The sequence below is a fragment of the Bolinopsis microptera genome, chromosome 9 (assembly GCF_026151205.1).
Source record: "Bolinopsis microptera isolate Bmic1 chromosome 9, MBARI_Bmic_1.0, whole genome shotgun sequence".
NCBI classification, from domain to species: Eukaryota; Metazoa; Ctenophora; class Tentaculata; order Lobata; family Bolinopsidae; genus Bolinopsis; species Bolinopsis microptera.
In genome coordinates, this window is record NC_087080.1 from 4,924,658 (window position 1) to 4,939,814 (window position 15,157).

The window sequence follows — 15,157 nt, forward strand, 5'->3', positions numbered from 1 at the left end:
AAACCATCGTTTATGGCTTTTCCGAACTTCTGTTCATGAGAAAAATTCTGAAGAAGAAAAAACTAACAGATAAATCAATTTCGAGAAAAATTTAAGCACTCAGAGTCTGCGACTGAACAAACAATCTCCCAGCTAGAGAACAACTGTCAGTTGAACGTCCCTTACTGAAATTGTTCTGGAGTTCTTTGAATAATATTTTCTTGAAATCTGAGCTTCTTGCAACTTTGATGATTGGGTTGAGGACAGAAGTAACAAGAGAACACACAAGACCATTGCCATAGAAAAAATAATTGGCGTGGTATGGAAATCCATGTCTGACAAAGATAGAGTAGACGAACTGTACGATCACCAGAACAACTGCTACCTGGATACCAGCTGCCAGCATGATGATCGTGATACAACTGTGCACCCTTTCTAAACAGTTCGTAGACTTCTTTTTGTAACCAATCAGTTTCATCTGGTTGATTGATTTGTAAACCTCCTTCCCTGTTATAACCGCGCAAACACACCCAGCAACAGCAATGGACATCAGAATCCCTCCAAACGCAAGCTCAGGCCAATTATTGATTTTACCAGTTTCAGTGTCGAACAAGACAAGTTTGAGGCGGTTTGTACTGTAGAGGAATCTATCCCACGTCGTATTGTAGTAGAAGTTGATACCAACAATAACCAGAGCCAGGGAAATGAATCCGAGCATGGGGAACAGAACTGAGTACCTCTTGTGCATCACTTTCAGAGGATATTTAATAGCATAGACCCTGGCTGCAGTCATGAGAGTGGTGATACTAACACTAAGAAAGAGGATAAAGGCAAACACAGCTGAGTAAAATCTCTGACCTAGAGAGGCAGGTACTTGATGTGGCATTAGTGTTGGAGTCAGGAGTCCATAAGCCAGGTAGGGTATCAAGCAGGTTGTTGTTAAGAAGTCTATAGCATTGAGCATCTTGAAGATGAGAGCAGGAACTGTTGCTGGACGTGTACAGTGGAACCAGAATAATGCAGGGTTCAGCACCCCTGAGACTATGAAAGCGAGTATTATTATTACCGCGAAGAAGTAGTTGATCGGACCGTCATATCTGATGTCGCCCAGTATCTGGAGGGTTTCGTTGTTGTCTCCAATCACTTTATCATCACCAAATATCATCTTGTTACAGCACGGACATCAAACTAATCTGAATCATGTTCGGGTGAAAGGTTTTAGATTTACAACATAACCACAAAATAACTGATCAAATTACTGCGGAATTAAATCAAAGGATCCAACATAACCTGACTGATTTGTTTTTGACGGTCAAAGTCAACGATTTTTATTGACGGGCGCGGGCTGGCTACGCTTTAATGTGGCTAAAACATCTCGCAAATAAGAAAAATTAAAATTGCAAACTGTTCTGGTTTCATTTGCCGTCAATTTTACGAAGTGCTTATTTTCTAGGAAAGAAAGTGATTACTATAAGCCCATACTATGTCACTTTGGCAGGTCATAACTAGACAGCTAATTGGAAGAGTGAAGACATGCAGGACAACATGAAAAGTAAGCATTTTATAGCCTTCATTGCATTGTAACCTGTACATATATATGGCTATTGCAAACCCTTGTGCTGCACGAATGGGAAGTCTCTAGGTCCAAACTTTATATACAGCATACTATTAACTATACCCTTTTTCCTCATTTATGGAATCGAAGTACAGTTTTTCGTTAATAAATATGTGCTCATTCCAGTCATTTTTCACATATTATAGAGAAGTCTACAGAGTGTTCTATTTTTATTGTGGCCATTTTACCCCCTCAAAATTTTCTACACATCTTCCTATCAATACAATTGCTCTTGAAAGATAAGCGCATTACAAATCAGCTCTCAGGCATAACTATTCTTACCCAAACTAAATATATATTAATAAAAGAATCATTAAGTTTGTGACACAGTATACCGCCGTTGATAATTAGCATTGAAGCACGAGAACCTGGTTAAATCCAACCAGTGACCAGTCCGGACAATACTGATTTCAATTACGCAACAGAAATGTCTTTGGCAACGTTAACAATCACCAATTAAATCCACTTACATTAATATGCATTATCAACAGAGACACGGCTGTACGTTAAACTTAAATAATGGCAACTCGCGGGCGGATGGAAAACAAATTATTTTACAAAGACTTCATGGATGCCCTTAATTTGCAGGAGACGTGAATAATATCGGTGAATTATCACTTAGTAGGTACGCTAAGTTGTTGGAACTATTTGTTGCTTTAACATCGGGCCAACTTGAAATTCGGACATGAGAATTTACGACGACACATCTTTGTGAATATTATGAGTTACGGATTAATTTACCGTGCAGTTCCGGGTGAGTAGCAAACAGCAACACAGCTTGGACCATCGGTCAAAAAAAGGGTGGTAAATAATTATTGTAATCTTACTGCACAACAACGGTTAACTTAATGTTGATTGGAAAGTAAACCGCGCAGATGAATTAATATAATGGAGACGAACAGTTCGTCTCCATTGTTGTGGTGAGAGGTTTTATAGTTCGTCACGAACTATAAAACCTCTCACCACAACAATTATACAATCATAATATTACACCCCCGCTACTACTATATATTCACATAAACATAAGCTCTATGCGGAGTAACTTCTGTCGATGTAAATAGGGTTAGGGACCATTCAAAAACTACGTCAATAACATTCTGCCTTTGTCAGTAAGTTAACACACAGCTATTGTGTGAAATAAGATTGGCGTCAGCACCACGAAGCTCCCCCCTCCCTTCCTTCTATGATGTCGACGTTATGACGTGAGGGGGTGTTCGCAACACCCTCCCTTAGGCTTAAGAGGATTTAATAAAGTTGTACAAATTAAATTGGTGTTTAATGACACAATATCGGCACGGTGTAGTACTGTACAGTGTACATAACAAACGAATATTTAATGCTTAAGGTTAGTCAATAAAGATTTAATTATTATAATTACAGTTGATAAAGGAATATTTAATGAATAATGTTAGTTAATATGCCGAATAGAGACACCTTGTATAACAAAATAAAAAGAATTCCTCTCACTACACTGTGATCAACTGAGAGCAACAACAATTCGTTAGGCCAACACCTGTCCTCCTGTTGTGTTCGATTTTTCCTTATAAATTGTAATTGTAAATGTAGGTAACAATAGAAACTGTTCAGTTTCACGGTTTAAGCCTCACATTATAAGGCATAATTACTTTACTCGGTTACAAGTGTTATTACTGGTCACAGTTCAATTAAATTAAAGAATAACCAGATAATCACTGATGACACAACTACGCACAGATTACATATTACCCAGTGTTTTTTGTAGACCTAAAAACATATGAGCATCAAAACTGAAACATGATTTTACCATTTTTGAAGATGATAGATTTATGTGTTTTTTTACATGACACCTGTGAAAACAAACTACTTAACTACTGGTTGGAAATTAATGATAGAAATTAGAAGTAGAAAATAATAAAAAAGATTGTAAGTAGGTATTTGGTTATAAGCTACAGTAAACCCCTGATTTACCGTGGAGTTTGGGAGAAAAGAATTGAGCACAAGCATGCTATATCAGCACTCGCTAGTCCCGGAGATATGTCCCGGAGGTATGTCCAGGAGATATGTCCCGGAGATATATCCCGGAGATATTACCCGGAGATATGTCCCAGAGATATGTTCCGGAGATATGTCCCAGAGACATGTTCCGGAGACATGTTCCGGAGATATGTCCCAGAGATATGTCCCGGAGATATGTCCCGGTGATATGTCCCGGAGATATGTCCCGGAGATAAGTCCCGGAGATATGTCCCGGAGATATGTCCCGGAGATATGTCCCGGAGATATGCCCGGAGATATGTCCCGGAGATCCACACCTTACTCTTAGGAGCTGAAGGGATGATATCTTATCAACAGCAAAACTGGTGGCGGTGCAATAACAATATGACTGTAACTTTGCTTTGCACTGAGCCTTTATCTTATTTCTATATGTTATCGTATTTAACTAAATATTACTCGAAAACGAAAGTTAACAGTCTACGGCAATTTAACATACGGCAGAATCATGATCTGGTTTCAGTATGCGACCATTTAGCTCCGTGAATCATGATCTGCTCCCAGAATACGACCATTTAGCTCCGCGAATCATGATCTGCTCTCAGAATACGACCATTTAGCTCCGCGAATCATGAAATCGCTCGGATGACACCTGTAACATGGTTAATTTACAGGGAGAGCTATTCTTAGTTCTACCTAGCAGTAAACAAAGGGAGCCCAACTCTGGGTTATAAGTAAGAACTAACTACTCACAGTTAGAAGTTACATACTATAGTAAGAACTAACTACTCACAGTTAGAAGTTACATACTATAGTAAGAACTAACTACTCACAGTTAGAAGTTACATACTATAGTAAGAACTAACTACTCACAGTTAGAAGTTACATACTATAGTAAGAACTAACTACTCACAGTTAGAAGTTACATACTATAGTAAGAACTAACTACTCACAGTTAGAAGTTACATACTATAGTAAGAACTAACTACTCACAGTTAGAAGTTACCTACTATGGTAAGAACTAACTACTCACAGTTAGAAGTTACATACTATAGTAAGAACTAACTACTCACAGTTAGAAGTTACATACTATAGTAAGAACTAACTACTCACAGTTAGAAGTTACATACTATAGTAAGAACTAACTACTCACAGTTAGAAGTTACATACTATAGTAAGAACTAACTACTCACAGTTAGAAGTTACATACTATAGTAAGAACTAACTACTCACAGTTAGAAGTTACATACTATAGTAAGAACTAACTACTCACAGTTAGAAGTTACATACTATAGTAAGAACTAACTACTCACAGTTAGAAGTTACATACTATAGTAAGAACTAACTACTCACAGTTAGAAGTTACATACTATAGTAAGAACTAACTACTCACAGTTAGAAGTTACATACTATAGTAAGAACTAACTACTCACAGTTAGAAGTTACATACTATAGTAAGAACTAACTACTCACAGTTAGAAGTTACATACTATAGTAAGAACTAACTACTCACAGTTAGAAGTTACATACTATAGTAAGAACTAACTACTCACAGTTAGAAGTTACATACTATAGTAAGAACTAACTACTCACAGTTAGAAGTTACATACTCTGAACCATGTTAATAGCAGCTTTGTGTGTAATGAAAGGCTAGTTGAAGTCTAGATAAAGCAGATTCTCTTGATACACGTTGTATACCTCTTGAGGCCGCCGAAGAGATGTATACAATATGTATCAAGAGAATCTACACCCAGTGCGTTGCTGGAATAGAGACACAGCCCTACGACTAGAAATTACATTATGAACACTTTCAAATCATCTTGCTCCATGAAAATTGATCATTCGTAGTTAAGGTTTTTAAGATTGAAGTGTTCAGTAGGGAGCATCACTGCTCTCGACAGTTAAAATGAAACAAAGCAAATTGCGAGCTAACAAATGATCAGCAAGCAAGGCAAATTGACCAGTCATTTGTTGTCTTTCACGTTTATGCCAAAGCATAAACATTTTTCCCCCAATAGGCCGAAGAGAGACACTTTGTGTAACAAAATAAAAATGAAATCCTCTCCACACTCTCAACTAGAGCAACAACAAGTCGTTAGGGCAGCACCTGTCGTCCGTTTGTCTTCGATTTTTCCTTATATATATTGCAGGAACTGAGGAACTGTTTAGTTTCACGGTTTGAGCCTCGCATTATAAGGCCTGACATCAGGTGTTAAGCCGAAGTACATATATTACTTTACTTGTTATTGCAGGTCACAGTTCAGAATAACCAGATAATCACTCATGACTCATCCACAACTACGCACAGATTACAAATTACCCAGTGTTTTTTGTAGACGTAAACACATTTAAGCATCAAAACTAAAACATGTGATTTTACCATTTTTAGATGATAAATTTATTTTTTGTTTTATCAGTGCTAAGTGTTTATTTTATCGTCTCACAGACTCACAGGACACCTTTGACATGGAAAGTTACCGACTGGAAGTGGTTAAAAATAAGTAGAAGTAGAAAAGAATAAAAAACACTGTAAGTTGGTACTTGGTTATAATCATTAGTGAAATTAGGGATTATTGAAACAAGGTTATATTTTTACTGAAAAGTGACTTTTGTTGATTGTTTAATGCTTAGCATTAAAACTAAAACATGTGATTTTACCATTTTTGAAAATAATCTCAGATCACATGACATGAAAAATTACCTACTGGTTGAAAATAAGTTGAAGTAGATAAGAATAAAAAAGATTGTACCTACTATTGATATAGTTGGTACTTGGTTAATGGTTATAAAAACCTCCGGGATACTGCCACTGATAAGTAACAGGATAGACCTTGCTATCGCAGTCGGGCATGTTACTTAAAAGTGCTAGAGATTAGAGATGCTTTAGAATTGATTCATTGAATATTTAACTAATTTATGGGATTTATTGTGGATCATTGATCAAAAGCGTTCATCTTATCGAATATTTTAGATTTTCACTCTTTTCGCCATTCAAATGGTTGCCTGTAAGGAACTTCATATAAAGCATTCGAAGGTCAATACCAAAGTGTATTAGCTGACGCGTTAAGCTTTAGGTACAAAAAGCTTCAATTCGAATATGGACAATGCTGAATAAATAAAAACACGTACAGCTAGAGTATATCTATAAAATAAATAGACAGTCCTACTTCTACTTGAAACGTGTGATGTTACGACAAAAACATGCACTGGATTGGAATTTTAAACTGTTTTATAATAGCCTGCAGTGAATTATTTTAAATATAATGTATATTCAACAGAAATGAGAAATAGGAAGAGGACAGAGTTGTCTCCCAGAATAGCACCTTTGAGGCAAAACGTAGTGAATTTCTCGCAGTATAATGATTAACATTTAACATGTGCATAATTTAAATTAGTGTGGTTACATACCCTTTACTTATCAAATGGTAAGAATTTTTAATAAGATTCATGACATAGTCATAGGCCAAATGCAAGCAAGGAATCCTCAGCAAAGTCAAGTAAACGAAGTGTGTGTAAACTGTAAAGAGAGTATATGGCGATGATGACAGTTTAGTTGTTGGTATGTAACGATACATCATACCTATTCCAGACGCAGCTACTGAAGGTGTAAATTATTGATCTTCTGATATAAGATCTAGAAAAGATAGAATCAGACAACAAAGCATTACATTTCTTAACCTGGTAGTTTTTCTTGGCAGTAAATTGTTTACCTTATCGACCCTTATTTTTAAGCCACATTATGAAGAAGAAGCTTGTTTGGCCCTATTTATAGCGACAAAATTGTGGATGTTGCAGGTAACGAGATTTTTTATTAGAATTAATTTGTGGACTCTATAAATACAAGTATAAACTGTTTAATAACAAATTGTACCATTGAAACCATGATCAAGTTCAAACGTAAACAATGAAAACTTAGACTGTTACCTACTCTAAAATGTTCAAGAACACAACGTCACGACTAAATACGTAATGTTTATAAGATCAAAGAATGGTACCGGAGTAAGGACCACAATCTCGTGTGGTCTGTGGTCACGTGAACGAAGAAGTTTCCGAGAAAGCTATTTCAATGTTGTACAATGTACGTTGCATCATACCATTACCAAGAACACAACTTCTTGGTATTATATTTATACACACGCCAAAGTTCGTAACTTAAGGAAGTCAAATGATCATAACTGTGTTTCATGGATACAGATATTCAATATAAATGCAATATCTTCGTATGTTAGTTCGTAAGTTGGACAAAGATCGTTTCGCGGAAGACCCCAAGGATTACACACTTTGATTTATAAAATGAACTAATACGAAGGGCCGCCAAAAAACAGACAAGTGCAGAAACCTGTGCCTGTAAACTACAGCCCCAAAAACCCTGAAACCCTCCCCAGAACCCATACCAACCTCGAAATAAAAGACGATACATTTTGAGAGGAAGACATTAATGCTTTTCATACAAAGTTGCAACAAAGTCTTCATGTTATGTATCCTGGGTTTGGACAGGAATATTACCCGCTTAAAATATTTCCATCACGTTACATTATACCTACTCAATAAATGAAATAGATTTGTAGTGCTGTAATTAGTTACAAATGAAATGAGACTAAATAATTCAGTGACCAGTGTCGAGTGTCGACTGATATGGCCCCGATCCTGCAATTATTACTATAAGGAGACAAATTCCTTTCAAGTCACTGCTCACTGCTAGGGAAAATGATATCAAATGAGGGACATCGCAATTATCTGATCAAGATCTAGCGATCTTTTTAATAGGTTGCTATTTGTGTCCTTCATTAAGCAATGAAACATATTATATATACCTTATCGGACTTTATTTGGACGGACATTAATTGAACGTTGGAGGCCCTAACGTTCATCTTAATGTCCGTTCAAATAAAGTCCGTTCATTTAAGGTCCGTCCAAGTTAAAGTCCGTTGAATTTTTTCAAAAATTTTCCACTTCGAACTTTTGGTCCATGACAACTATGAGAACTTTATTGTGCCGTAAGTTAACGACGGAAAGGTTCTCCTTGGTCTGCCGGAGGCACAGAAAACTCTATTATATTATAGTATATGATGTTTTTAAGGGTCACTTGGCGGAAAAAGTCAACGAGATTATGGCACTCAACAATCTAGTTCATGAGCTAGTCCCGCCAACATGACAAACTTGTTCCAGCCTCTAGATATTACGGTAAATCATGTTGCCAAGGACATTTTCCGACGTTGCTATAGTTGAAGTTCATATTACTCAGGGGAGGTAATAAAACAGTGCTAGGAAAGCTCCACGTGATGTTATTGTTAAGGTTAACCTAAAAAAATAAAACCACTTCACGCCGAATGGTTTGTAAAAGTTAACACTGAAATGCAGGACTGGGGTAGTTTGATAAAAAAGGTTTCCATAGAAATCACTGATGCTTTAAGCATGGACTATTTCATGCACCCATTTCAAACCCATTTAATGAAGATGATATGTGATATTAGACACTGATCATGTACACATATTTTAACATTTTTACTGCTTAACAACTGCTTTTCTTACTTACTGTATAAAAATGGATTTAAAAATCATTTGCTGGAATAAAAAAACGTCAAAAAAATTCTGATTTTGGATGGTTTTGAATGCCTTCTAGCGTTCGTATTAATGTCCGTTCATAATTATGTCCGTTCATTTAATGTCCGTCCAAATAAGGTCCGATAAGGTAGCTTTTGTTTATATGTAGCGTGAGTTTGAACTGGTTATAGCCAAGTTAAATATACTAGCAGGAACCCGTCTAACCCTAAAATGGTGTCAAGACTCAAGAGACTAAAACAATTATTACCTATTTAATTCGCGTTTTTCACACCACTTGGGGTACCAAATTTTGGGCTCTAAAACTCCTATTTCTTGGCCAATTTTTTATTTTTTCATGCTGATTTGGAGGCCATTAAAGCATTTGACCCAGTCAAAAAAGTTTCAGTTTTATATCTTTGACGGTTTTTGCAGAAATTCGCGTTAAAGTTGATGCCGTGGTGTCAGTAAAATGGCACAGATAAATATATATATGGTGGCCCATGAAAGTGTACCCATCCTTATCTCTTAAAATTGTTACAGGTCGCTGAGATCTTGCTAATTATTTTAAAAACAAAAAGTGGCATAACTTATGTTCTGATAAATATTTTTTATTCTAAATTTCACAGAATGTTAATAACAAGTAGATGAACCTTTGTGGCAAGTTTTGTGTGATTGAGAGCTTCACTGAGCTTATTTGACCAATTAAGCCCCTGAGCGAGCTAGCTTGAATTTCTCACCCAGAACTGTTTACATTGGTTAAAAGAAACCACCAAAAAAAATCCTGGGTAAAAAAATTAAAAAACCACCGATTTATTTATGTTTTACCAATTCTATTCACCATGATGCATCGCACATTCCATTCGCTACACTGCTGTACAGTGTACATCCTATATTTTAACTGCAGATAAGGACTATCACAGATGATCCTTCCTGCTTGTTTATATCGTTCTGCTCACTTGCCTTAACAAATTTAAAATTATAGCTGGATGATTAGCCTACAATTTTATCGATTTTACAAACGGTGGTTTGAAATAGGTTTACAGCAGGTCAGCCGATTCCCATGAGATGAGTAAATAAACTTGAAAAGAAAACAAACGATAACGTAGATTTCCGGTCGATAATCCATAATCTTATGAATTCTCATGGGAATTTTACGATATCAGGGATAGATTTCCCCCTTAAAAGTCGCAACAATTTATTAACCATTAACGTTCATCATGCCTCTACTAACTCTCCAGCAACGGATATTTATTGTTTCTGAATCCAAGGATACCCCCTTCGCAGCTCTTATCCAACTGTTCATAGCGAAATTCCCTGGAATCACCCCCCCTACTAGGAAAGCAGTCTACAACCTTAAGAAGAAATTTACAGAACATGGTGTTGTCACCAACCGACAAAAGGATGCATCTGGTCCACCATCTACGGGAGTGACCTTTGAGAACACTGTGGCTATAGTAGGATCTGTGGCAGACCACCCCAGGCAATCGACCAGAAGACGTTCGGCCAATCTTGGCATACCTAGGACGACTTTGCAACGCATTCTGAGGACTGAACTGAAACTGTACCCTTATGGCTGGACAGTTCACCACACTCTGCAGCTTCAGGATCCACCAGTTAGAGTACGCTTTGCTGACTGGTTGCTTCTGAAAGATTCCACAAACGAGGACTTTATCGGAAACATCTGGTGGACCGACGAAGCCAAGTTCTGCCTCCACGGTTCCGTCAACAGCCACAACGCAATACACTGGGGCAGCCAGAGACCTGACAGCGTGCAGCAGAGACCTACTCAGAACTCTCCAAAGCTGAACGTCTGGTGTGCGATCTCTTCTCACGGAATCATCGGACCATACTTCTTCAAGGATGCAGCTGGTGCCACTGTAACTGTGAACGGAGATCGCTACCTACAGATGTTGCAGAGCTTCTTCATACCAGAACTCTTCAACTTCTGTGCACACCACGACCTGGATCCGTCTCTCATGAGCTTTATGCAGGACGGGGCGAGAGTGCACATCCCCAACCGCATTATTGATTACATTGGTGACCAGTTTGGGAGCATGACGATCGGAGAGAAACTTGCTCAACACTGGCCAGCCCGCTCTCCTGACCTCACTCCTTGCGACTTCTTCCTGTGGGGATGGTTGAAGGATAAAGTCTACGAGAGTCTACCCATCTTCACCTTGCTGCTTTAGAAGTTGTCATTCGTCACAACTTGCGGAACATCCCCATAACTCACTGCCAGAACTCCTGTTTATCAGTAGCCAAGAGGATGGACGTCCTGAAGAGCCGAGGAGGTGGTCACATTGAGCACCTTCTCTAAACGGTGATTTTAATCGCCAACACAAACGGTGATTTTAATCGCCAACACAAACGGTGATTTTAATCGCCAACACAAACGGTGATTTTAATCGCCAACACGGCGGGCAATGGATGAACCTTCTCGTGGTGCCTGTCGAGAAACGCAATTCAATTGATTTCAGTATCGATAAAATTGTAGGCTAATCATCCAGCTATAATTTTAAATTTGTCAAGGCAAGTGAGCAGAACGATATAAACAAGCAGGAAGGATCATCTGTGATAGTCCTTATCAGTTAAAATATAGGATGTACACTGTACAGCAGTCTGCAAAATGTACACAGTCCAGAGAATGGAATGTGCGATGCATCATGGTGAATAGAATTGGTAAAACATAAATAAATCGGTGGTTTTTTAATTTTTTTTCCCAGGATTTTTTTTGGTGGTTTCTATTAACCAATGTAAACAGTTCTGGGTGAGAAATTAAAGCTAGCACACTCAGGAGCTAATTTTGTCAGACAAGCTCAGACTCACACAAAACTTAGCACGAAGTTGTGTCTAATTATGATTGACATTCTCTAAAAATTTGAAGCAAAAATATTAATCAGAACGTAAGTTATGGCGCTTTTCCATTCTGAAATAAAATAATTAGCAAGATCTCAGCGACCTGTAACAATTTTAAGAGATAAGGATGGGTAGACTTTCATGGGCCACCCTGTATATCGTCTCGCTTTATATATAGTAAGATACCATCCAATTGAATATTATTATTCACTCATCAAATGTTACAAATGTGCGAGTAGAGTGTGTGCTGTGTGATCAAATTCAAACAGTTTAAAAGGTAGTTGTAGAGTAGTGACGCAGCTAAATAATAAACAAGTACACTCACAGATGCAAACATGTGTATAAATTGACAAACTGATAAAAAAGGTGGTTTCATGAGAGCATGAATTTATGATGACACACGTCACACGTGTGCGGTGTGTTATTTCGTACGATACAATCCCATTTCTGAGGGAACCATGCTCTGCATATTATATGGGAGGATATCGTATAATGATATGAGGGAACCATGCTCTGCATATTATATGGGAGGATATCGTATAATGATATGAGGGAACCATGCTATGCATATTATATGGGAGGATATCGTATAATGATATGACGACGAATCAGTACAAGTTTACTCAGATTATGTCACAGGAAATTGTTATTTTGCAAGAACAAACAACTAACAAGGCTCGCATCAGATAACCATATTATGCTCTTAACAGTACCACATTGAAAGGTCTGATCGGAACAAACATCTGTTGGTCTGACTTGTTGGTTCTTTAAACGAGTAGTATATAGTATAACTGCTTCATCAGGTAGTGTATAATCAGACCCGCTCATGGTAGTCGGCGGTACTTTACGATTCCATAATTCCATTGCATCTGAATATGACTTTGTGCATAATATATATTATCTTAACTTTGAGCTATTCAAAGCCGACGACCAGCTTATGACCTGATTAGCGTCCCAAATTGAACGAAAACTGCAACTATAGGGCTCATGCACGGTGCATACTGAATATTGTGTGCATATTATCATGATCGTGTAATTTCACAAGAAGCTGTGTGATTTATACGTTGGGTTACACAATTGCGTGTATCGGATTAAACTACGCATATCATTGTATCTCGTCGACTTGATAATACATCTATTGTAAGATATAATGCTTTTGTAAGAAAAATCTATTGTAAGATTGTGTCGTGATTAAAAAGCTATTATCAATATTACTAAAAATTAACGATTGGTATTGCAGATAAGACTATAAACTACAAAATAGAGTTACGCATACCATAGTAACTTAGTATCTCATCGACTTGAACATAGTAATACATATCATATTGTATAGCTTTTTGGTGATTGAAAAGCTATTATCAATATTATAATTACTAAAGATAAATGATTGCTATCAGCTGATCATCACAAATAAGACTACAAAGAATCGAAATATTATGTCATGCAGGTACCTATCAGCTCTATTTTAGCGTCCTAATGAAAAAGTCTGCTGGCCATAATAAATAATAATATGTTTATATTTATAATGAGCGTTGTCGCAGACAAATCCAACAGATGGCTCATAGTTAATACGTTTGTGAATTGTGCTGGGAACCTTCAGACTCAGTCATAGACTAAGGATAATGTCGATGATGATTAATCATTAATCAAGCTACACGTGACTATCAGTATCACGTGACTAACTTTAATACGGTTTCTATGTGGCTCTGACGGACAAATTAAACTCTCCTCTGACCCCAACCCTATAAGTATAATACATATATATTATATATATATATGTATGTGTATTATGTATTATATAGAAGAATCCACAGAGTGGGACGACAGAACTATACTAAGTCGCCAAAATAGGCCGTTTCCAACTTCAACCAACAAAACGACGCCCATAACAGCAGCTTTTGGGAGTCTTAAATAACAGCCTGTCCAAACCCAGGCTACATAACATGAATACCTTGTATGAAATGCATTAATATATGATATAGGGTTGCCAACCGATATTATCGGCGATAATTTCCCAAAAATCGTTATCGATTATCGCGATAATTTTCGAGAATTATCGCGATAATCGACACATTTTTAGTAGGGTAAATTGGCCAACATTTAACATACTTTTCGAATTTGTTTCCCAGTACTAGCATAATTTGCAGTGTGATGGTTTTTTTTCGCATCTAGTAAGATGAAGGTTGTATGGTCACTGGTCAGACGAAGTTATTGTTGTTTGTTGAAGCACGGAAAGGAACTCACACTGCAACGAGACTAAAAAACCCGTTGGAGCTCGCTGTGCAGTATGTTGGAGAGATATGACCAGATAACTGATGCAGTGCACGGACGTTTAGATGACTTGGAGCTAGGCAATCTAAAACTGAATGTAGAAGAGACTGAGTTAGCTCTCGCACCGTTCAAGATTGTAACTGAGTTTTTTTGTAAAAGAGGAAGCATGCTCGCTCAAGCAGAAGTGATTATTTAGTTTATTGACAGCAGGCTAGAAGAGATCTGAGATAGACTCGCCACTTTCTCGAACCCTTCTCGATAGGCTACGTACACGATATGCCAAGAGAAAGAACCTTCACTTCGTATCGCTGGTAAAGTTATACTCGGACCCCGTTATTCTAGATGAAGATGTAGGACAAGAATACAGAATGATCACAAAGTCAACCTTGATACGTAACTCTAAGTCTCTGCACAAGCGGTTGTTTAAGCAGAAAGAGACTAAAAGCGATTGAGCTTCGCAAGTAGTTCGACAATTGGTCCTCAGGACTCACAGGCGACTCCCACAATTTCAGATGCCAGATTCCAATCATATCCTGCTGACAAAATAATTATCAGACCTACATTAGGGCAGCGATTCGACTACGGTAGCAAGGACAGATACCCTTGCACGGGAGATAGGATTAGGTCTGTTCACAGCTAACAGGCAGCAAACTTTTTTTTTAAATTTTAAAAAGCAATAATTGTCTTTATATCTGTACTCATTTTAATTTTTAGGTTCAATTACAAAAATGAAAGCTAAACAATTGGTCGAATGTATCAGTATAATTCCACTAAATTGTGTGAAGCGTTGCTAATGCTATGGAATGAATCCAGCTATAGAGCTATAGTTTGTAGTTCTTCTTCCATTGATACCGTTGAAATGGCTTACGATTAACGAATGTAAGTTATGAAGAATCATGAGTGTGGCCGTATTTACTTTTT